General features: G+C 40.5%; 1 protein-coding gene across 2 annotated transcripts in view; it reads right to left on the bottom strand.

The window, feature by feature from the left end:
- The window catches only part of PAIP2B (poly(A) binding protein interacting protein 2B), a 50455-nt gene extending 32439 nt beyond the window's left edge, over positions 1 to 18016 (bottom strand). Inside the window, exon 1 of one of the 2 annotated variants that reach the window (XM_054475944.1) lies at positions 17841 to 18016. The gene's annotated coding sequence lies outside the window, so the exon portion shown is untranslated. The remainder of the gene's footprint in view (positions 1 to 17840) is intronic. The other variant, XM_063648592.1, reaches the window with a different exon arrangement.
- Between the last annotated feature and the right edge of the window lie 6255 nt (positions 18017 to 24271).

Genomic DNA, 24271 nt, shown 5'->3' with positions numbered 1-24271 from the left:
AGCAGTTTCCATGGAAAAAATGAGAATGAAAGCCAGATGGAGGTAGGATGAATCGTAGGTGATAGCAAGTATGAGATAACTCAAGAGTCCAGCTGCCAAGGGAAGAGGCAGGAACAGACAGAAACTGGAGGGGTATGAAGTCCATGGAAATGACATCTTTAAAGATTAGAAAGTTTAGTTCATGTTTAAATGTTCATAGAAAGGGTCTAGTGGAGAGGGACAGGTTATACATACAGGAGGGAGAAGGTATAGTTGATAGTGTAGGTCCTGGGAAGGCAGAAGGGAATATTTATTTATTTTCGAATAGCTAATACATTCCCACCATTCAAAACCCAAATGCCTGGGATGCTTAATTAGTAAAAGATGGTTGCATGGTGAACACGAAATCAGAGCAGTGGGAAAAGCATCAGGAGAAAGATTTTATCCATTACAAAGCCACATGAAACATCCTTACTCCACGGTAGGAAATTTCACTTCCCTGGTGGCAGGAATGCTTATACCCCCCAAGTGTAAGTTGGCCTGCCCAGACAGCTGCTGGATTAATGCATCAAACTCCACTTTCTGACTTTCTAACTTTTTGTTTATTCTTTTAATTTTTCACAGGGTCACACACATACACAAACACAAATAAACATTTTAAAGCTACATAAGCAATACAAGAAATAATTTTATAAAGCCTTTTAAAATCACATAGAACTTTTTTTCTTTTTTTTTTTTTTAAGATGGAGTCTTGCTCTGTCGCCCCAGGCTGGAGTGCAGTGGCGCAATCTCGGCTCACTGCAACCTCCACCTCCTGGGTTCAAGCGATTCTCCTGCCTCAGCCTCCTGAGTAGCTGGGACTACAGGTATGCGCCACCACGCCCAGCTAATTTTTTGTATTTTTAGTAGAGACAGGGTTTCACTGTGTTAGCCAGGATGGTCTCGATCTCCTGACCTCGTGATCTGCCCACCTCAGCCTCCCAAAGTGCTGGGATTACAGGCATGAGCCACCACTCCCAGTCAGAACATATTTTTATATACCATGTCATACTTTGCACTAAAATAATTTCTCTCCTTGTTTTACAAGATTTTCTTTTACTAAGTAAATAAACCTATCAGATTTTCTCCATTATTTGGTGAAGGATCAAGGGAAAAAAAGAGAAAGGGGGAGTAGTTCAGCTTTAGGTGGGGTGAGGAGACGTATGACATGTATATGAAATTTTTTTAAAAGGTTCCAGGTAAATTTCAAATTAGAATGGTTTTGTCCCATGTACTTCCATTTCATTTATTTCCAGAGCAGCTGCATGGACATTAACAGAAAACAAATAAGTAGTAATTCTGCTAAGTTTTCCTATATCGACCTCAATGCACAAATGTTCCATTGGTTATCTTCCATTTGATGCAAGAACAGTGCTTGCAAATACAACGTCAGTGAGCTTAAGCAAACAGAAAATGGAACCTACCTGCAATTACAAGTTAGCAAGAAGCTTTCAAAAACGTATTAGTTGACAAGGAAGTCAGGAAAAAGAGGAAAATCACTTATGTGGTCCCTATATTTGTAAAATGTATCAAAACAAAGGTAAATTACAAATAGAGGCATTTTCTAAATTAAACTCAAGGCTGCCAAATGAGAAAGACAATATAAATACAATGCAATCTCTTTTTCATTAATGTTTAAAACTTGTCCTATACTGATCTATAAGTTTGCCCCACTGATGAAATGGAATCTGAAAATTGGGATACAGATACTCTGGGAAGAATAATAAAACTGAACTTAATTACAGCAACAGTCTAGTCCCTGGACCAGACCCAAGAAAACAAAACAGAAGCATACTCAAATAGGATTAAGAATGCATTTAGCTGGCCAGGCGCAGTGGCTCATGCCTCTAGTCCCAGCACTTTGGGAGGCCGAGGCGGGTGCATCACCTGAGGTCAGGAGTTCTAGACCAGCCTGGCCAACATGGTGAAACCCTATCTCTACTAAAAATACAAAAATTAGCCGGGTGTGCTGGCAGGCGCCTGTAATCCCAGCTACTCGGGGAGGTAGGGGTGAGGCGAGGCAGGATAATCGCTTGAACCCGGGAGGCGGAGGTTGCAGTGAGCCGAGATTGCACCATCGCACTCCAGCCTAGGGGACAAAAGCAAGACCTGTCTCAAAAAAAAAGACTGCATTTAGCAAGTGGCAAGAAGGTCTATTCTAATTGAGCGGTTTTCAGTCTTAGGAGTATATAGAATCACCTGGAAGTTTTTCCACATCCATGCTTTGCAGATATTCTGATTTGTTAGGCCTGAGCCAAGGCCCAATTTTTGTATTTCTGCTTTTCAATTTGCCATAGGTAATTCCGATATATAGAAAGACTAAAGACTTAAGAACAATTCCTCGAATATAGTGACAACCTCTACCTGGAATAGTCCAAATCCTAATTACCCTAATTCCTACACCAACAGTTCCCAAACTAGTGTTCTACAAGCTCCAGTCTTGTGAATGCTCTTTGAAAAAAAAAAAAAATCATGGCCATGTGTAAATTCATTGTCCTGAGAAGTCCTGTTTAATTTACCAAGCATTTCCCAAATTTATGTATTAATTTGTTACCTTTATTACATATATTACATTTTTAACCTAGTAACTATTAACAGTCCCAAACTTTTAGAAACAATGCCCCAAGGATGTTCTGTGATATTACTATCATTCTACTGGAAACGTACAGAACAGTCATAAAATGCACTCCACAAGGCATTTAAAGGCAGTTTCAAAGGTAGAATCAAAAGACCTGCCAAAAGTCAGTGGCAAGATCTCTAGACTCACACCCACCTTTGAGTTCCAACTCCTTTCCCCAAAGCCAATCAATTGTCCTCCCAGAATAACATCAAATAGCAATTAGCATATGGTCCTTGACTTCTCCAGATCAGCTCCAAAAAGATATAGACTATTAATGGGGGAAATTTTGTAAAGTCTTTAACAGATAACGTTAATCAGAAACATTCCTATGTGTAAATTATTATATATAAAAAAACTTTCTCACCAACAAGTGTCTCTATACATTTCAGACTGATGTGATGACAATTTGTTTTTTAAATGCATAATTATATCAAATAAATGCCACTATAAAAGCCTGAATACAATCTCCGAGCCTAAGGTCTTCCCCATCTTCACCTCCATCTCACATTTGATTATATGTATATTTGAGGGAGCACCACTCATTATTTGTTTTGGGACTAGTCTATAACCTTGGAAGTTTCTCGAGGGCAAGAATCAACTCCTTTACAGCTTCTAGCATGCCTCTGTGCACCCACCAGGTCCTTAATAAATAATCTGTTGATTAACTGCCATTTTTAGAATGCTGTATTCTAAATCTCATTTCCTCAGCAGGAAGCCCATGCCCTTAGGGGTTAGGATCTGTGAGTGAGCACTCTTCATTGAGTACGAACAGTTGTTCCCCACAGTCAGTGATAGCACTACTCTGGAATCTGTTTTTGACAAATCAAGTTACTCAAGAGGGATTAAAAAACACTTATTTATATTTTTTTTAGAGATGGGATCTATGTTGCCCAGAATGGTCTTGAACTCCTGGACTCAAGTGATCCTCCTGCCTTAGCCTCCCAAAGTGCTGGGATAACAGGCATGAACCACTATGCCCAGCCTATTTTTTAATTTTTATAGAGACAGGGTCTCACTCTGTAGATCAGGCTGGAGCTCAGTGGTGCAATCATAGCTTACTGCAGCACTGAACTCCCGGGCTGAGGCAATCCTCCTGCCTCAGCCTCCCAGGTAGCTAAGACTACAGGTATGTACCACCAGGCATGGCTAATTTTTTTTTTTTAGAGAAGGGGTCTTGCTTGCTATGTTGTCCAGGCTGGTCTCAAACTCTTGGCTTCAAGCAATCCTCCTGCCTCAGCCTCCCAAAGTGCCAGATTACAGATGTGAGCCACTGTGCCTGGCCTGGGGAGCAGTGGGGAAAAACACTTCTAATCTAGAAAATTTTGTGTTCTTGTTTACTATTTTAGCATTAATAACACCAAGTGACTGTAACATTCTCTTTACGAGCTGTATAATAAGAATAAAAGCTTGCAACAGTGGAATTATCTAAACTAGAAGAAATCCATACAGTGAATCCCAACAAAAATCACAAAAAGGGATCACATGTTCATTTTCTTTGACATATTTCTGGAAATAAAGGTTTGCCACAACAAAGTGGGGAGAGGGGAGCCAAGCAGCATAATACATCTGTAATGAGGTAGAGAAAACAGTATCCTCTAGAAATCTTTTCAGGAAGGGTGCCATTTTGGGTTGGAAAAGCTCTTTGAAAGTTAATCTGGGGGAGAAAGAGAGTCCTTGAAGGACCAGGGTAAGGTCAGAACATTTCCTGGGAGAAAGGGGAACATTTATCTGGCTAATGAGGGCACAGTGCTAGACAGAGTGAAGAAGAAAAAGTCAAGAATCGTACATTTCAGAGTATGAAAGTCCTCACACTGTGTAAAATGGACTACACCTTAAGACTTCCAATTTTCAGTAAGACTATTAGGCCCATATAAAATTCAGGAGTCTGTGGATTTTTTGGTGTGGAAACCACTCAAGAGGCAGACTTTATGTCTAAATTGCAACGGTGAGACTTAAGTATGAATTGGGAATTATGTCTCAATTTATGAATTGGGAAAGCATTTAAGACAAGTTTCTTCAGGCCTTTAAAGGAATCAGAACCTCACTGGACAATTAAGTTATATAGAAAAAACAACTATTGTAATCTATCCAAATACAAGGGGGAAAGGACAGCAATAAAATAATAGCTCTTCTAAGTACTTCAGTAACAGTCCCTCTTTTAATCTTCATAACAATCCCACAAGGCAGTGACTGTTAGTCTCCCAGTTGTTTTCATATAAATACTCTGCCTTTCATTTATTTATTAAAAAAAATTTTTTTAGAGACAGGTCTCACTATGATGTCCAGACTGGACTTGAACTTCTAGGCTCAAGTGATCCTCCCACCTCATCCTCTCAAGTAGCTAGGATTACAGGTATGAGCCATCAGAGATTCATTAAACACCTTGCCTAAAGTATAACCTAGTAGTACCAGAATTAGTGCTTAAGCTTAGGTCTTTCTGGTCCCAAAGCCCATGCTCTTAACCACTTCCATGTAGTGACTACCCCATACTCTCACACTTCCCACTTCAGGTCCAGAAAGGCTATAATAGAAAACTCTGATTTGATCTCAAATATTAAAAATGGGGTTCAGGGAAGCATGCTGAAGAAAAATGCTATTCAACAAAAGTACTGAGGTCTTTGGAAAGAAAACACAAACCAATCACAGCACATGGTAGTTTATTTAAATCAAAATAAATTACATTCCCTACCATGAACATATGAAGCTCCACTTAATTTGAAGCTTGCTAATACTTTTAGGATGAGAAAGCAAACCTCCAAATAGGTCTACAATCCATTATGTACAATTCCAATATCCAAACAGCTCTAAAAACCAAGAATTTTTCAAATGTTTTATGTCAAAACTTACAGGACAGTAAAACTTGACCCGAACTGATATGAAGCTATATACAGCCTTTATCTACCCACTTAGTGTAAATACTCCTGTTTTGCTCAGAAATATTAATGTATATGACTAAGGATGCTGCACCAGACACACTGAGGCATTCGTAACAGAGAAAGCATCTTCCTAAACCTGAAAAATTCTGAATTCTGAGAGTTGTCTAGTACCAAGGACTTTGGACCCTCTATGGACCTGTATTCCAAAGAATTTAAAAAACAATTTCCAAGAATGATTAGATAGATCAGAGGCACTCAGTGTTTAGGATTTCATAAACCAGGAGATTTTTAAAAATATTGAGGACAATATAGGATTCCAATTAAAAACCATACAAAGATGGTAAAACATCCTTATCAACATCATTCTATAAAAGGATATTTTAGCACCAAAAAAACAAAAGAAGGTCTTAATTCAATGCAAAAGACAATTCTTTAAACTGAATAAATTTAATGTTACAAAAACTACTATGTGGTCCTTATATTTCTTATTTCACAATAAGCTAGTGAAAATTCACCTGGGGCTGGCACTGATCTAATCTGAGGCATACAGTCCAGGAGCCTACATAAAATTACCTGGGAAAGTTATTAAAAAATGCAGACACAACCAAGATTGTGCCACCATACTCTAGCCTGGGTGACACAGCGAGACTTCGTCTCAAAAAAAAAAAAAAAAAAAGCAGACTCCCCCCCAACTCCCAGAAAGGTCCATCCTAGGAGATCACAATTCAGATGGTCTAAAGGTGAGGCGCAAAATCTGTATCATTTTCTAGAAAACAGCCTGGATTGTTTTTGATGTACAGCCAGGCTTCAGAGCCACCAGTTTAATCTGTGGGTTCTAGTTCTACCCTTCTTCACTCAAACTCTTCTCTGAGGGGTAAGGGGAGAAAAACAGAAATGTTTCCAAGTAGGGAATCTGCCTAACCCACTGTTTGTAATACTAGTTATTCCTTCAAACAGTCTAGGCTGAACCAGCTGGTCAACTGAGGCTATTAGCCGTGGAACGATAGAATTAGAGTTGACAAGCAAGAAAAACTTGTTAAAGCAAAACTCCTCTATGAAAAGGTGTGGCTTCCACAGTTTCTCTTCTCTTCAACCCAAAGAATCTACATATGATGCCTAAGTTCAGCACAGATATCTTTGTGCTGACAATAATAACAATAAATAAAACTTTAAAAATATATTTGTGTGTACTTTATATATCTGTGTATCTATGTGTGTGTGTATCTATCTGTTCCTTCGAAGCTGTCTTCATTATCCAGCTTCTATGCCAGGTCTTTGATTTTGGCCTTGATTTTTCATCTTCAAATGGAGTACAAGAATTACCAGTATTACCTCAGTTGAGGTACAAATCCTATAAAAATGGAAAACCCATAGCATGCTTGATGATTAATGAAGGAGACTATATTATCCAACATTCCAATAAGATAAAATAATCATAGTGGTTTTTCTTTTTTGGAAAAAGTTTCTCTTATTCTCCTACATTACTGTTTAAAATAATCTCAAGAAACATGTCTAATATCTTTAAAAACACACAAAGGTTTCAACTTAATAAGCACTCAAAGCTCTTTACCAGTTTTAAAAAATACAAGGCCCTTCTAAAGTAAGGCTAAATGCTAAGTGATGGGGGAGAGAAAAAGGACATAAATAACTCCTACTTTCATGGGGTTAATCACTAAATCCCATTTGACTAGAATCTCCTGGCCTCTCTAAGCCTTGCAAATGAAATGGAGTTTCTCACTAGATACTTGGCTATGACTTCCAATCATAAAAAAACAAGAATTTTGTTATGTCACTGTGTATTGCTTGTAACCTGAACTCCACACTAGGCTGGGATCAAGGGTTGAATCTGTCATGATTTGCTCCATAACCTGTGTGTTTCTCATCCCAGACCAAAGAGCTTTCTTCTAGAGTTCTACAATTTTTAGTATACAAGAATGGCTCTCAAAAATGTAGTCTTTGGACCAGCAGCATCGGAATCACCTGAGAACTTGTTATAAATGCGAATTCTCAGGCCCCACCCTAGACCTGATGAATCAGAAACTCTGGAATAGGCCCAGCAATCTGTGTTGCAATAAGCCCTCCAGGTGTTCAAGAACCTCTGGCATACAGCACTTAGAAAAATGTGTTTCTTTCTGTAGTCCCAAAGCCAGGGATACTGTATGTTCTATCTTGATATGAAATAATGACATCTAATTAAAAGACATATATCTCCTTTCTACTCTCACCCTCTATCCAATGTGTTTTATTTTTATGAGTTAAATAAGAACAAATGGCAATCAGAGACTTAGTCTAAAAAGTATATTTACAGGTGTCAGTTCTCATCCAGCCTGCTCTGATACAATACTATTTATATCCTCTTACATCTAAAGTTTTAGAAAAGGATCTTCACAATGTAAGTCTCAGGCACACTAGGAGTTCTATAATAAAACACCAAGTAGATCTGAATGTCCAAACTTACTGAGAAGAAAAGTGGAATTATTGGCTATATATATATATTTTAATTTTTTTGAGACGGAGTCTCACTGTCATCTAGGCTGGAGTGCGGTGGCATGATCTTGGCTCACTGCAACCTCCGCCTCCCAGGTTCAAGTGATTCTCCTGCCTCAGCCTCCCGAGTAGCTGGGATTACAGGAGTCCATCATCATGGTCCAGCTAATTTTTCTATTTTTAGTAGAGACAAGGTTTCACCATTTCACCATGTTGGTCAGGCTGGTCTCAAACTCCTGACCTCAGGTGATCCACCCACCTGGGCCTCCCAAAGTGCTGGGGTTACAGGTGTGAGCCACCAAGCCCAGCCTATATTTTTGGATTGCATTCTACAGGAAATTAAAGTTTTGAATTTTTTTCACCTTCATACTTCCAAGTTAACAGAATTAAACCAGAATACTCCATTCTTTCAAAGCCTCTACCCAGGCAAAGTTTTACTGTATTGCTTCTTGCTTTCAATGGATATGAAGCAAAGTCCTGGTAGGCACATTGTGTTACCTGCAAAGATGCAGAACTAAACAGTTCCATCTGTTCAATATTAAAAACAAAAGTCCTTAAACCTCAGATGGTGAGGGTAATACCTCAGCACTAGCAACAAAGCCTCAAATATGAAAAGATACCAAGAACATCACTAGCAAACAAAAGTAAGCTCTTGGCTGGGAGCAGTAGCTCACGCCTACAATCCCAGCACTTTGGCAAGCCAAGGGGGGGAGATTAATTGAAGTCGGGAATTCAGGACCAGCCTGGGCAGCATAGCGAATTCTTATCTCTACAAAAAATTTTTCAAATCTCCTGGGCGTGGTGGTATATACCTGTAGTCCTAGCTACCTGGGAGGCTGAGGCGGGAAAATCACTTGAGCCCACGAGTTTGAGGCTGCAGGAGCTATGATCATGCCACTGCACTCCAGCCTGGGTGACAGACTGAGACCTAAATAATTACATTCTGCCCTACTCCTGTTTACACTAAAATCACTAAGTTAAAATGCTTTCATTCAGCCCAATAAAAATAAAGTGAAATGTGACTTTGGAGCTTGGCTAGCAAAAAAAGAAAGAAAAAATAAAGCAAAATGACAAATTACTTACTGGGAGACAGTTTTGGTAACCTCAATGACAGATAAAAGTTTGTATCCCTAGCCTATAAAGAAATCTTTAAAATTACTCAGAAAAAGAAAAATGATAAAAAAGATAAAATTATTTTATAATTTTATAAAATTACTCAGAAAAAAACAAATAATGGAGAAATAAGGCACTTCCCACAAGAATAAAAATGGCCAATAAGCATATAAAAAAGACTCAAAAGCACTGGAAATTAAAGAAAATGTAATTAAAACAATGAGATTTTCTGCTTAAAGACAAGCAAAGATGACAAATGGAAGGGGCAAACTGGAACTCTGTCACTGTTGGTGGGAGTATATACTGAACCCATTTTCCTGCAGGATAATTTGAAAATTTCTATTAAAAACCCTAAAACTGTTTTTTTGTTATTTTCCTCCAGATATTCTACTTCTATGAATTCCGTCCAGAAATGCTTGCTCAAGTCCGTTAAAATGTATATATAAGGAAATTCACCTCTGGAGTGGCAATGATTCACTTAATATACAGCCAGCTATTAAAAATGATGATGCCAGGATATATTTACTGCCACAGAAACATGCCCAAAATATAATAAGTGACAAAAGACTATATTTTATGATTCCACTTTTAAAAATGTTTATATGCATAAAAAGGTATAAAAAGCAGCAAACCAGAATGTTTTGAGTGGCAGAATTAAAGGTTTTTCTTTTTTTTTCTTTCTTTTTTTTTTTTTGAGACAGGAGTCTCACTCTGTCGCTGAGGCTGGAGTGCAATGGCGTCATCTCGGCTCACTGCAAGCTCCGCCTCCCGGGTTCACACCATTCTCCTGCCTCAGCCTCCCGAGTAGCTGGGACTACAGGTGCCCGCCACTACGCCCGGCTAATTTTTTTTTTTTTTTTTTTTTTTTTTTTGTATTTTTAGTAGAGACGGGGTTTCACGGTGTTAGCCAGGATGGTCTCAATCTCCTGACCTCATGATCCGCCCACCTAGGCCTCCCAAAGTGCTGGGATTACAGGCGTGAGCCACCGCGCCCAGCCTAAGGGTTTTTCTTTATATTTTGTTAAATTATTGTAAAAAGAATGTGATTTCCTTTACAATCAGGGATAAGCGTTATTTTCATTTATTTTTACATTTCTTTTCTTTTTCTTATTTTTCTCATGTATGTATCCCATGTAGGCTAGAGAGCTTGACTCCTTGCCTCTTGAGGTGAATCAGCCCATTTTCGAGATGTGCACTACACAAAGCTGCCCCATATTCCTTTTATTTTACAAGTTCTGGAAACATTTTTGTTTTAAATTGTTTTACTGTTCTCAGAGTATTTTTTAAAATATATGAAATTGAGGAAAAGACAAAGGAAAGGCTGATTCCCCACCTTCCTGGGGCTACTCTTCCAATTTTTGCTGCTATTGCTATGTATTAATATTCTCTAGGTACTAAAAAGATAGGCAGCCCCATAGAACCTTTTTTCTTATCTCGTTCTCATAATCCCACTTCATTCCTTCATTCAGTTATTTTTAAAAGGGTAATGTGTGCAAATACATAGTTCAAAAAAATTTAAAATATAACTATCTATAAATGTATGTGGCAAAATCCCATTCATAGTCCTATTCTCCCTCCACAGCCAAACACTTTTAATTGGTTTCTTATTATCATTTCAGAAGTTATCTCTGCAAACACACATGTATATTCTTATTCTACTCTTCTCTCTCAACACAAAAAGTAGCATACCATACACACTATGCCATCCATATACCATTCCTTGTTCCTTTTTTAAAAACACACACAATATCTAGTTCTTCCACATGAGTACATAGGTCTTTCTCATTCTTCTTTACAACTACACAGTATTCCATCATTGGGATGCACCATAGTTAACCAGTTCCCTGATGGCAGGCACTGAAGTCATCCCTATCATACTAGCACAAACAATGATGCCAAGCATAACCACCTACACACACCAAATTCATTTCCGAAGGTGGCTCTCAGGAGGCCTCTATTTAAATCACTACAAGCCCACATGGTCACTAGGCTGAAATGTTAGCCCCTTTTTCAGTTTTCATTATGTACAGCAGCATGTAACAAAAGATTCCCTTGGACAAAGCAAATGTACTCTTGGATTTATTTCATAAAAATAAAGGGATAAACAGAACACCTACGATGAACCATTTCTATTTAACCATGCATATGTATGTATACAATACATGTATATGCATAGAAAGTATAAAATAAACCCATCAAAGCACTAACCACTGTCTCAGTATGGTGGATCTGTGGAGTGCTTTGTAGTCCCCCGCTCCTCGCCAATCAATTATTTCTAATTTCACAACAGTGAATATGTACTATTTCTGCAATATAAAATGTTTAAAAATGTTAACTCGAATTGAGGTGGATACATTCCTTCAGTCTGTCCTATATTTGTATAGTGCTCCAGAGTGCTCAAGTATCACTTCGTTTTAAAAAAATATTTATTTTTTCAAATATAGAGACAGGGTCTTGCTCTGTTGACCAGGCTGGTCTTGAACTCCTGGATTCTCCCACCTCTGCCTCTCAAAGTGCTGGTATTACAGGCGTGAGCCATCATCACACCCGACCAGCTTCATTTGAGAAATCTTTCCCCAGCACTCCATATATTACTAATTATTCCTTTCTTCTTGTTTAGATAGCATTTTTGTTATCCCTCTATTACCTCACTTGTCACATGATAATCAGCTGCTCACCCATATGTCTCCCTTGATTGCTCATGAGCTCCTTGAGAAGAAGTCTCATTTTCAGGACCTTGAACAGTGTGCAACACACGTATGCTTCACAGGCAGAGAAGAAGTAAATGATTTCACTACAGTGTAATCATTCCCAGAATTCAATTACCTGTATTTCTAAATTGTTCTAGATACTCTGCCAACAACCTGAGAATGTTATACTCTTTCCCTAAAACTTCCATCCATTACTGAGTATCTATGGTCATAGCTAACTCAATTGTGACATGCCCTCTGGCCAAGCCCATTCACAGTTTTTCCTCTAGATGATTTTTAATTTTTGTTTTTATTTGTTCTTTGTATTTTTAATACAAACAGCACATAAGTAAACTTCACTATCTCTGTATCTCTGTGCCTTTGCATCTGCTAGTCTCTGTTTGGAATGATGTCTGAAGGTTTTATTCACCTGGAAAGCATTCCTACTCACCCTTAAAGATATTAGCTTAAATAATACCTTCTCTGGGAAGCCTTTCTATCCTCCCATTCTTTCAGTAAGAGTTCAGAATTCCTACAGTTGAAACTGTAGACCCTGCCCTCACAGAGCTCATGGTCTAGTATGAAAAACAGCCATATGAACAAATAACCACCCTATAATACTAAATGCAATACCAAAAGGGAGATGTACTGAATATTTGACATGTGTCAATTACCTTGTTAGGTTCTTTATTAATAATTATCTATGATTATATTAGGTAAGTATTTGAATTGGACAAAAGGCCATGAAACTCTAGAACTGCTATACTCTCAATTGTCTTCTAAAGAAACTCTCCAAAGGGTTCTTTTAAAATATGCTATAGTCATACTGAGAGGTGAGGCCAGCTGGACTTCCTGGGTCGAGTAGGGACTTGGGGAACTTTCCTGTCTTACAAAAGGATTGTAAAATGCACCAGTCAGCACTCTGCAAAACGCACCAATCAGCGCTCTGTAAAATGCACCAATCAGCAGGATCCTAAAAGTAGCCAACTGCGGGGAGGATTGAAAAAAGGGCACTCTTGATAGGCCAGAAAGGGAACATGGGAGGGGACAAATAAGGGAATAAAAGCTGGCCACCTGCGCCCACAGTGGCAACCTGCTGGGGTCCCCTTTCAGGCTGTGGAAGCTTTGTTCTTTCACTCTTCATAATAAACCTTGCTACTGCTCACTCTTTGGGTCCGTATCATCTTTAAGAGCTGTAACACTCACTATGAAGGTCTGGGGCTCCATTCTTGAAGTCAGTGAGACCATGAACCAACAGGCAAGAACCAACTCCAGACACAACTATTGTGTGACTGTGGCATACACAGAAAAGCATATCTGTAGCATATCTGTGTGACTGGTAATGCATAAAACCAACCTTACTTCTTTGGCCACAAGTGACTGGACCAGGGCTCAGTGCTTCAGCTGAGGACAACATATAGGCTGAACTTCAGGGAGATCAATCACCAAGGACATGATGGCACAGCTCAAAATTCTCCCTAGTAGGGGCCTTCTGTTTTTAGAAGGTGACAGACTAATCCAATCAGATATTCTCTCTTGGAAAATACAAATGTTGAGTGAACAAAGGAAAAGAGGGCAGGTCTTCAGAGCTCAAATACTAAATACTGCTAAATTAATGTTGTGTGAAGTTTTAAAAGTACTAGGGCCAAGAGACAATATGGCTGCTTAGATGACTTTCCATCCAAGTTTACATACAGCCCTCATCACCAAAGCTGATATGTGTGTGCCTCTTTCTTGCAACCCACCAGGGACTAACACATCATATACCACTTTTAGAATTAGGAAACAGGCTCAGAAGTCCAAGAGCTTGACCAAAGGAACTCAGTTGGTAGGTAGCAGAACCAGAATTCAAAGACCCAGGTCAGCATGATTCTTCTATAATATCCTGCCACTTACATGGGCAAGTGGCCTCAAAATCAACAAGACAAGTAGAGGTTGACATGTGACAATGGAGAGAGGCTCAAAAGGAAGAGTTTGTACACAAAAATACAAAAGGAAATGTTCTGGAAGTATGTCTGGGGATGTGAAGTAGGAGCAGGCACACCAGGTTTACCTTGGTCAAGTGAATCTATAATTCCAACCTGGACCTTTCCCTGGAGCTCCTGACTTAGCTCTTATCTGTCTTTCTTAGGCAAATATAAAATCCACAGGGCAGGACCTTAATCTCCAGATTGTTCACCACAGATTAAAGCAGAGTTTGAGGTTGGATGCAGAGGCTCACGCCTGTAATCCCAGCACTCTGGGAGGCCAAGGTGGGTGGATCCCCTGAGGTCAGAATATCGAGACCAGCCTGGCCAACATGGTGAAACCCTGTTTCTACTAAAAATACAAAAATTCGTTGGGCGTGGTGGTGTGAGCCTATAATCCCAGCTACTTGGAGTCTGAGGCAGGAGAATTGCTTGAACCCAGGATGCAGAGGTTGCAGTGAGCTGAAATCGTGCCATTGCATTCCAGCCTGGGCAACAAGAGCGAAACTCCATCTCAAAAAAGAAAAAAAAAAAACACAGACTTTTTTTTTTTTTTTTTTGAAATGGAGTCTCACTATGTCACCCAGGCTAGAGTGCAGTGGTGCGATTCGGCTCACTGCAACCTCCGCCTCTTGGGTTCAAGAAATTCTCTGCCTCAGCCTCCTGAATAGCTGGGACTACAGGCGCCTGCCACCATACCTGGCTAATTTTTTTGTATTTTTAGTAGAGACAGGGTTCCACCATCCTGGCCAGGTTAGTCTTGAACTCCTGACCCCGTGATCCACCTGCCTCAGCCTCCCAATGTGCTGGGATTACAGGCTCACAAGGGCCACCGCGCCCAGCCAAGTCTGACTTATGGTAAGTGCTTAATATATGATAAATGAACAAACTGAATGAATGAATATATGATAACTGAATAAATTTATGAACAAATGTACAAACTATCAAATAAGCTAAAGAAATAGTCCACATCGTTGGGGAAAGGGGTTACCATGAAACAGACCCTAGCAGTCACTTAGAAATACAGTTCATCTTCATTATTTGTGGATCCCATATTTGCAAATTTGCTTACTTGCTAAAATCTCTTTGTAATCCCCAAATACTTGTGGAGCTTTCAAGGTGACTTATGGATATACACATAGTAGTGAAAAATATGTCACTCCTTGCCCAAGTCCCAAGCTAAGATCAAATAAGGTGACCCTCAGCCTTGTCTCAGCTCTCATGCAAAGATGACCAGAGGACAGAGACAGCAGAGGGCAGTGCAGCGTAGTGCAAGAAGCTCTGGCTCTGGGGCCATCTGGACGAGTCTGAATCTTAACTCTGGCACCTGTTAGTGGAGCGGCCTCAGGCAAATCGCTTAACACCGCTGTACTTCCTTTATTTTTTGTAAATAAAGAAAATTCAATCTACCAGGATGAGTTGTTTTTAGGAATTAATTTTGTAATCTATGTGAGATATGTATATATGTATATATTTTCCCTGGGAACAAGGGTTGAATATTTGATAATTCAGTGTTCTTGGCAACTTTATAGACTATAACTACTGCAAATAATGAGAATTGACTATAATTATTTATAAAGAAATAACAGAGAAGTAGGCAAAACAATTATTTGGATGAGGCAGAGGCAGGCTTCAAGATTTTGAAGAAACAGAATTTCACCAAGCACATAAGGTGTGGAAAAGGCTTGCAAAGAGAGAGAACGGTGCCTACAGAGAGAGGTCCAGATGGTGGAAAAAAACAGGTAGGTTCAGGAAATGGCACTTCAGAAGGTCTAGAGCAGTAGGAGATGAGGTCAGAACACAGTGCCATCGTGCTTCTCTGCACCCTGTATATACCTTGTACTGCAGAACCTCACTCTCTGCATTTAATTATTGGTTTCTAGTTCTCTCTTCCATTAAACTGTGAGCTCCTCAAGGTCAAGGTCTCTAAGAAGAAATCATAGCTAGAGTCCTCTAAATTTGCAAACAAGTTATTATTAAACACAAATACTCCCAAAAAAGACTGTACAAAAATAACTTTGGTTTTCAGCTGCAGTCATAGCAATTCACAACTGTTACAGATTTGCAATTTGTCCAGGATTTTTCTCTGATGACTGCCATAACTCTGTCATAAACTCTTTTCATTGTTTTAGACACCCAGACATTTGTTGGAACAGTTTTAAGATCTTGCTCTTTTTAGTGTAACTGATTGATTGGTTGATTGACTGAGGTGGGGTCTCACTATTTTGCCCAGGCTGGTCTTAAACTCCTAGGTTCAAGCAATCCTCCTGCCTTAGCCTCCTAAGTGGCTGGGATTACAGGCACACACCACTGTGCTAGGCTCTAGTGTGATTTATTAACAAGGCTTAAACATATGGTCCATTAGACAAGGCTGCCACCTCAGAGTAAAGATTTCTTTTAATTCACTATAATAGACTTTTTTCTTTATATGCAAGATACAATTTTACCACAGTAAAATACAAGGAAGCATATTGATACATACATTACAAACAGGATAAAGAAAGCAATGTAATTTTTTTCCACAAAAGCTTGCAAAATCCTGGCCAAAACACAGTGAACATGATGTTACACTCATAGCTTACATTTCTCCACTGAAAGCTAGGAAAAACAATTCCAATTTTTGTAAAGTCAGGAAACTAAACACTGTGAGAATTTACAAGATTTTGTAAACTTGTATATTCTCCCCACCCTGATATACAAGTAGCCAAAGGAGCCTATCAGTCTTACCCCAACACTTCAATCTCCTCCAACCTCCAAAATAAAACCCTCACTGTCCAATATCTGAATTTATATTTTCAAACGTCTAAAATCTTAATCAAAACTAAGAGCAGTGCATTAGCTTTTCCCCATAAAATTGTTGGTATAATTTTACTTAGGCACAACATAGTTTGTACTATTATCTAAAAACATATGGCTAGAACCGACATTACTAGAAACCAAACGAATATACTATGAAGGTGAAAAGGGAACAGGGAATGTTGTTTTCAAACAGATTCAATGCTGTTATTATCCATTCATAGATTGGGTGTGATCAAATCACACTGTGCTATACAATTAAGTATGTTCTATATTTTATGACAAAGTAGGGTAGCCAGGCCCTTATACTACAAACTCCCAGAAACCCCAGTTAAGCTGTTTAAAGTATAATCCAATTCAATTTACTTAAAATAATAGTAACAAAATTTAAATCCCTTGCTTCTAGTTAGCCCTTTTCAACTGCATTTTCAGCAATTACCACCAAAAGAACTGCATTAGGACAAAGATTCTAGAGCGGGTATAATGGTCAAATGCCATCTTAAGGAAGGCAAAAACAGTTTACCACGAACAAAACCGATTAAAGTTCCCAACCTTGCCAAACTCCCTGTTCGGCGTATTCTGCCTCTCTCAGTTCACCTTCCAGCTGCCTGGAAGAGGCAAGTGGAAAATGCTAGTTTTCTGGAGATATGAGAATGGAATTTAGGGGTTGGTAGGGGGTGATGGACTCACTCACGGACCGCAAGGCACAAGAGAAGTGGGGAACGTCTCCCAGGCAAATGAGGCATGAAGAATGAGGGCTGGAGTCAAGGGGGAGACGGAGCAAGTATAAAAAGGCAGAGGACGCGCAGGGGCCCGCGAATGGGGGAGGGGCACGACGCGCAATCCCCTACCCCTTCAGCCCGGGGAGAGGGGCAGGGGATGTCGCGCGGGTCAATTTGCCTAGCATTGTTGCACCTGGGTAGCAATGGGACTCAGGCCAAGAATCCGGTTCGAGCGTTAGGAGGACGCTAAGGGGAGTCAGGAACTTGGGTGGGGGTGGAGGGAAAACAGATCACCTGTGCCGGGGGGAAAGGGACGAAAACCCCCTATCGCCCCCGAGGGGCAGGGGCTGACCCCAGCGGACGCCCCTTTTCGCCGATGGCCGCGACGTGGGACCCCGCGCGCTTTCCCTCCCTACAGGAGCTCGGGCAGGCGCATGCCGCCCCTCACAGCCCCGACGGCGGCAGAAAGGGAGGCGCAGGGCGCCCCCAGAGCCGGGAGAACGGCGTTTCCCTCGAGTCCTTTCCCCAGCAGCCCGGGCACCCGAGCCCACCTGGGCTGACCAGAAGCCCCTCCTTCAGATCGTACTCTGCCACTCCTCCGAGAGCGTAAGCCGTTGCCGTAGAGGTCGCCGTCGCCAGAACAGTCTCGGCCTTTAGTACCAAAACGTGAAGCACAGCACCCGAGAAGCGCCACTACCACTTGCCAGGTTATCTCTTACTGCACACTGCCTCCTCGCCCCGCCCCCGAACCCAAGCCATTGGTTGCCGGGCACCGCCCCATTCGTCTATTGGGCCAAAGAAGATGCCGTTCGGTCACCTAGATCGGCATATGTGGTTTTTATTGGTCTAAATGTGAAGCAGTGCCCGCCCGCTCCCTCAGAAGTTTCAGCTTCTGATTGGTTTTAATGTCTGTCTTTTCTCTTCCTTCATTTTTTTTCCTGTGGTGGAACACCTCCTTGCGGGAGACGCCGGCTCTGATTGGCTGAAAGGACGCTACGCTAGTCTGGGATAGGCATTGGGCCAAGGATGCGCCCGGCCCACTCGTGGGGGAGGAGACCAAGGCGCCGCGCTCTGGGTTTGTTTACACAGGCTCTTGCTCCCGCTTCGTCTATTGGCTGAGCTGGAAGCCACTGCCACCGAGTTTTGCCTGTCAGCCTAGCAAGGAGGAGGGTGGGGGTGGGCCTCAGTAGGATTTCCCCCAGCTGTCAATTACCAAAGGAGGAGCTTTGATTCAGGCTGCTTCGGACCTGGTGCTATTCTCTGTAGGGAAAATTAATGAATTGGGCTCCTTGGGAGGCTGGAAGGAAGCGAAGAGACGCTGGAAGGAAGCAGACGGATGCTTCCACGTTTCTAGAAACAAACCTAACTTCTTGAGTGCTTTAAAAAAATAAAACTTGGCCGGGCGCGGTGGCTCACGCCTGTAATCCCACCACTTTGGGAGGCCGAGACGGGCGGATTACAAGGTCAGGAGTTCTAGACCAGCCTCGCCAGTATGGTGAAACCCCGTCTCTACTAAAAATTCAAAAATTAGCTGGGCGTGGTGGCGGCCACCTGTAGTCCCAGCTACTCGGGAGGCTGAGGCAGGCGAATCACTTGAACCCGGGAGGCAGATGTTGGAGGCAGATGTTGCAGTGAGCCAAGATTGCACCACTGCACTCCCATCTGGGCAACAGAGTGAGATTGCGACTCAAAAAAATAATACATAAATAAATACAAATTAAAATAAAACTTTATTTCCCCCCTTGGATTTAGAATGTCCAATCTGCTTGCAAAGGACTTCGAATTGTATTCCACAGGAAGTAGGGATTTCTTTGTGGAGCTCTTACTTTATACATTTTTCTCTCCCCCCACCTCTCAAGCTGACTGTATACATGACACAAAGTTAAGGGATTGCAGAATGAATGGAAAAAATATAAAAATGAAGAAGATAAACTCAAATAACAATTATAAATATTAGCTGTATACTTTGATATGGTTTGGCTCTGTGTCCCCACCCAAATCTCATGTTGAATTATAATTCCCAATGTTGGGGGAGGGACTTGGTGGGAGGTGATTGGATCATGGGGGCAGATTTCCCCCTTGCTGTTCTCATGATAGTGAGTGAGTTCTCACAAGGTCTGATGGTAAAAAAGTGTGTGTCACTTCCCCCTTAGCTCTCTTTCCCTCTTGCTACCATGTGAAGACGTGCTTGCTTCCCCTTTGCCCTGATTGTAAGTTTCCTGAGGCCTCCCCAGCCATGCCTCCTGTACAGCCTGAGGAACTGTGAGTCAATTAAACCTCTTTTCCTTATAAATTACTCAGTCTCAGGTAGCAATGTGAGAATGGATATTTATAGCAATGTGAGAATGGACTAATACATACTTCATATTAAATGATATAATAAGTAAATGCATAAATAAATACTTTCATTCAACAAATATTATTTAGCATCTACTATGAATGTTCTACACTCTGATCGTGGAACTGGGTATATGATATGAATAAGCCAGTGAAGATGCACCCATGGTGTTTATACTGTAGTGAAGGAGACTGACAACAGAAAAGTAACCAATAAATAATAAAATGGTATGTTGTGAATAAATGCTACAAAGGAAAATAAAGCAGAGTTATGGGATGGTTGGAGAAATGGCTATCTTAAGTAGGATGGTTAGTTTAAGAGCTGTTTGAGGAAACAGCACTGAACAGAGATGTGAATAATGTGAAGAAGTGAAGAGTGGGAAGGGGGCTAATAAGCAGAGCCACTGCAGTGCACAACTCCGGGATCACTATTCACATTGCTCCATGTATTTTGAAGTTGTGTATTAGGTGTACATCCATTTAGGGCTGCCTACTCTGGTTTAAAGCTTTATTTGATTACATAATTTAAATGAAGACTGCAAGAAACATGTGTCTTTTAGAAAAAAAAAAATCTCTCTCTAAGATAGCATCCCCATACCCTCCACTGCTTCTTTCCCTGAATTGGCCTTCAGGTGTATGATGAGAGAAAGTTTACACAATCTCATAGCTTTGAAAAACAGGCTCTTCTGGTCCACATGGTGTCCTTGAGCAGTCAGAAATACTCCTTGAGGATGAACCTTTATTACCAGGATAGCAATGGGATGTAAGGAAGGGTTGATGAACTTCTCTTGTCTCACTTCCTACCACTGGTGCCATCTATTATAAATTCATGGCTGGCTATTACCAGTGATAAAGAGAAAAGTCTTAAAAGCAGGCAGAAAAAAAATATGGCCATTTTAAGTAGAATGGTTAGTTTAAGAGCTGTTTGAGGAAAGACCATTGAACAGAGATGTGAAGAAGTGAAGAGCAGGAAGGGGCTGGGGAACATACAGAGGGGAAAAAATAGATAAGAATTACAGCAAATTTCTTATCAGAAACTGTGGAAGCCAAAAGACAATGAAGGAATGAGGTAGCAATGTGGGTATCTGGTAGTGGTGTGCAGGGACAGATATGAGACAAAAACCAGTCATAAAGTTGTAGGAGATGATGTCAATGAGAGGGAGGGAGGCAAGAGAAGCCCATCACCCTTCCCCACATCCTATTGCTATTAGGGCAATAAATCTTCAACCTTGAAGAATACATCATTTCATTGTTTAAAATTTAATTGTGGTAAAATATATATAAAATTAACCATCTTAACTATTTTAAGTGTACAGTTCAGTTACAGTAAGTACATTCACATTTTTGTGCAATCATCACCACAATCCACTTGCAGAACATTTTCATCATTCCTAACAAAAATTCTGTACCCATTAAACACTAACTCCCCATTCTCCCCTTACCCCAGCCCCTGGAAATCACCATTCTGTTTTCTGTATCTATGAATTTGACTGCTCTAGGTATCACATGTAAGTGAAATTATGTAATATTTGTCCTTCTGTGTTTGGCTTTATGTATCCCACGTTTAACTATCAGAATTTCTTTTCTTTTTAAGGCTGAGTAGTATCATTATAGGTATATGTCCTATTTTGTTTATCAATTCATCCATTGATGGACATTTGGGTTGTTTCTATCTTTTGCCTATTGTGAATAATGTTGGTATGCAAATATCTGTTCAAGGGCCTGCTTTCAATTATTTTGGGTATATATCCTGAAGTGGAATTGCTAGGCCATATAGTAACTTATGTTTAATTTTTTGAGGAACCACCGTACTGTTTTCCACAGTGGCTGCACCATTTTGCATTCCCACCAACAATGTACAAAGTTTCCAATTTCTACACATCCTTGCCAACAGTAGTTTCTTTTCTGTTTTTTTTTTTTTTAAATAATAGCCATCCTAATGAGTGTGAAATTGTACCTTATCAAGGTTTTGGTTTGCATTTTATTTTGTTTTTCCCATAACTCAGAATGCAATTTTATTTCATTTATTTTTCAAGACAGGGTCTTGTTCTTTCACCCAAGCTGGAGCTCAGTGGCATGATCATGGCTCACTACAGCCTCAACTCTTGGGCTCAAGCAATCCTTCCACCTTGGCCTGCCAAGTAGCTGGGACTACAGGCACGTGCCACCATGCCCAGATAATTTTTAAATTTGTTGTAGATATGGGGTCTCACTTTGTTGCCTAGGGTGGTCTTGTGCCTGGACTCAACTGATCCTCCCAACTCAGCCTCCCAAACTGCTAGGATTACAGGCATGAGCTACCACTCCATTTGGTTTGCCTTTACCTAATGATTAGTTATGTTGAGCATCTTTTTTTGTGCTTATTGGTGACTTGTACTTCTGTTTTGGAGAAATGTCTATTCAAGTCCCTTGCCCGTTTTTGAATCAGATTGTTTTATTTTTGAGTTGTAGGGGTTTAAAGAAATATATTCTGGACGTTAATCCCTCATCAGATATATGATTTGCAAATATCCTGTGAGTTGCCCTTTCTCTGTATTGATAGTGTCCTTTAATACTTGGGGACTATATTTCTGAATGTGCAAGTATATCATCTGGTGCTAGAGAGCTTATTTTTCAAAGCTGTAAGATCTCATAAGCCCTCTCTTACCATACTCCTGAAAGCCACCTTAGGGAAAGAAGCACTGCTGGGTATGGAGAGATTATTACAGAGACAGATCACTTTTTCCCAAAAGAGCTAAGCATTTCTTATAAGGTTCATTTTATTTAACCAGACAAAGCTTTAAAGTGGAGTGGATATCTAGTTAGTTTTTGGTCTCCCCTCACAACCTAGAGAGGTTCCTGGAAGAAAACGAGATAAGCTGGGAGATAAAGAAATCAGTGGATACACCAACAGCCAACCAAAAGATTCTTCTAGACATCTTCAGGTACCCCAAGAAGAAAGTGAAAAAGAGAAGAGTCTTTGACTCCTCTCTCAAGAAAGTTGTATTATCCATTCATGCTAGAATCAGGAGGACTTCTGCAACCGAGGATCACTAACCCTGGGCAATTTCCACTTGAACACTTCAACACTTCTTTTTGGGCACCATCACCCACTCATCTATGACTTAATCAGTCCAAGCACCCAGGCCTATACTGGTAGGCAAATAATCTTTCTATGGGGACATTGACTAACCCACGATAAAATACCTAGAGATACTGGCATTTAGAAGTACCCAAGAAATTTCTGGATCCCACCTTATTCCCTGTGGAGAGACCAACTAGTTAACAAGCCCCATTACACACTGTTATCTTTATAGTACCTCATTCTTTTTTTCTTTCTTTTTTGAGACAGGGTTTCGCTCTATTGCCTAGGTGGAAGTAGAGTGACACCATCATAGCTCACTGCAGTCTCAAACTCCTGGGCTCAAGTGATCCTCCCTCTGCAGTCTCCCAAGTAATGGGGAATACAGGTGTACATTGCCATGTCCTGATAATTTATTATTTTTTTTTGTAGAGATAGGGTTTTGTTATATTGCCCAGGCTGGTCCTAAACTCCTGGCCTCAAGCAATCCTGCCACGTTGGCCTTCCAAAGCCCTGGGATTACAAGTGTGAGCCACTGCGCCTGGCCTAGTGCCTCATTCTTTAATATAAACAGACAGTTAATGATTACCAGAAAATTGAGGAAAGCCTCTAACATAAATGACAAAGATCAAAATAAATATACAGAAAAAAAATTAACTCAGTGGTAACAGAAATAATGCAAGAAACAAAGGAAAATGGAAAAAAACCCTTAATATTCTTTAAAAATAAGATACTGTATCACCAAAAAAGAATAAAATGCTGCTTTTAAAAAGAAACATTCAGAGAACAAAAAAGCATTCTTGGAAATTAAAAACAAAAACTCTTCAAAATTTAGAGCTTTATTTTGCTCTCACATATCAGCAGCCTGGAAGTAAGAAACTCTGGGGCTTCCACATTCCACAAAGCAGGCAGGAGCAAGAAGTAAAGAAGGATATGTCTCTGCCCTCAAGAGACTTCAAGGAAGTCTTTCACTCACCATTTCCATCCAGCTAAATAGAACGTAGTCATCTGGATAAACTTAGCTTGCCGGAGTATTGGGGGAACCAGTCCCCAATATTTCAATGTAGGTTCTTTTCTATTTTCCCTAAGTGTCAGCCAGTCTGAGAAATAAAGAGAAAGAGTACAAAGAGAGAAATTTTACAGTAGGGCCTCCTGGGGCATCATTACATATTGGTAGGACCGTGATGGCAACCCCAAGCCACAAAACCAGCAAGTTTTTGTTAGAGATTTCAAAAGGGGAGGGATGCACGAATAGGGAGTGGGTCACAGAGATCACATGCTTCAAAGGGCAATAAAAGATCACAAGGCAAAAGGGCAGAGCAGGATCACAAGGCAAGGTTGAAATTAGAATTACTGATGAGGGTCCATGTCCTGCTGGGCATGCATTTTCTTGATAAACATCTTAACAGGAAACAGGGTTCGAGAGCAGACAACCGGTCTGACTAGAATTCACTAGGCTGGAATTTCCAATCCAATCCTAGTAAGCCTGAGGGCACCACAGGAGACCTGGGCGTATTTTATCCCTTATCTCAACCACATAAGACAGACACTCCCAGAGTGGTCGTCTATAGGCCTACCCCTGGG

This window comes from Pongo pygmaeus, chromosome 12 (assembly GCF_028885625.2).
Source record: "Pongo pygmaeus isolate AG05252 chromosome 12, NHGRI_mPonPyg2-v2.0_pri, whole genome shotgun sequence".
Lineage (NCBI taxonomy): Eukaryota > Metazoa > Chordata > Mammalia > Primates > Hominidae > Pongo > Pongo pygmaeus.
Note: the sequence above shows the minus strand (reverse complement) of the source record. Positions and strands in the feature narration are given on the sequence as shown.